Source organism: Penaeus monodon, chromosome 27 (genome assembly GCF_015228065.2).
Source record: "Penaeus monodon isolate SGIC_2016 chromosome 27, NSTDA_Pmon_1, whole genome shotgun sequence".
NCBI classification, from domain to species: domain Eukaryota; kingdom Metazoa; phylum Arthropoda; class Malacostraca; order Decapoda; family Penaeidae; genus Penaeus; species Penaeus monodon.
In genome coordinates, this window is record NC_051412.1 from 35,843,239 (window position 1) to 35,844,596 (window position 1,358).

Here is a 1,358-nt window from a genome sequence, read left to right on the forward strand (position 1 = left end):
GGCTTTATAAAAATTACCAGCCTGTTAAGGAAATTCGGGGGGGTGGGGGGTAGGTTGGTCTAGGTGGGTGGGCTTGTTGAAAACAAGTTATAACCCATTTTCACACACTTATATGAATGTAGAATTACCGATGCAAATATAAACCTCTGCAAAGAAAAATACAACAGTGATGGGTTCGTGAATCCTAGTCACTTGTGTGGCTTGGGCAGTTTTCAGGCATATGTATTTATCCCCTACTGGAGCAGAAATGATGAAAAAATGAAACTGTCTTATATTAACAAATTCCTTCTAATGTGGAGGTTTTATGATGAAAAAAATAAAGAAAATCTAAAACTCATCAAACAATTTTTCATGTATTTTTCATTATAAAGGTGGTAGATATGATTCAATTTTGTCATAAACGTCATAGATATAACTTTAGGGTTCGAGAGTAATGCCTGAGCAGTGGTTAGTCTCTATCTTGAAAAATGAACGAATGCAACTTGTTTGCTTAGATGGGTAGCTCGACTGCATGGTCCCAGCGGCCGCACGGGAGGCTGATGAGATTCTCTTCATGTTTGTGTCACCTGGGAAGACCTTGTGCATAGCGAAGATTTTATATTTTTATGTTCATTGGAGCCCAAATAATTGAGAAAATGCATTACAATAATAATGTTGCTACTTTTTAATAAATATCAATGACTGAAGAATATACAGACTAAAAATCTTTCATAAAATGTCAAATACCTCTATAAACTTGTTTGATATAGAGCTATAAATAATCAGTTTGTGTTATTATATCAAGAAAAGAGGCATCCATGGGAAACAGACGGTGGCGAGTTTATATTTCAAATGTGAACATTTTGCAAACAGTTATTTCCAGTGAATAAAGTAACGGTTGAAGGTCATTCGTAAACTGCAAACTCCTGACCATTTCTCATTATCTCTGCACACTTGTACACGTGCATGCATGTACACATGTGTACAGATGTATGCAGTTGTACATTTACACCCACATACATGTTTATGCGTATGTAGATCTTAGAAAACATGAATACAAGTGGTCTGAGTCATGCTGAGGATAGCATATAAGGTGGTACCGTTTTAGTATATACTGTAACTCGGGAACCAGTCAAAATGTCTTCATGTAGCAAACTGCATTTGAAAGAGAAATATGTGTAGTGTTATAGTTAATTAGATCATAATATTTTCACTGAAAGAAAACTTTAGAAAATGAACAGAAATGTTCACAATTTTCCATTCTTTAAACAGTTTTTCAAGCTTCTGTGCCACTGTTTTCAAACAATTTACGTATGATTTGGGGATTTTTTGATTTTGGAAAATTTTTAAAAATTGCCCATCTCCTTCATACAGAGACT

General features: G+C 34.8%; 1 protein-coding gene across 1 annotated transcript in view; it reads left to right on the top strand.

Moving 5' to 3' along the window:
- LOC119590817 overlaps positions 1-1,358 on the top strand; it is a gene marked incomplete in the record, with an annotated part of 99,057 nt that overhangs the window by 91,305 nt on the left and 6,394 nt on the right.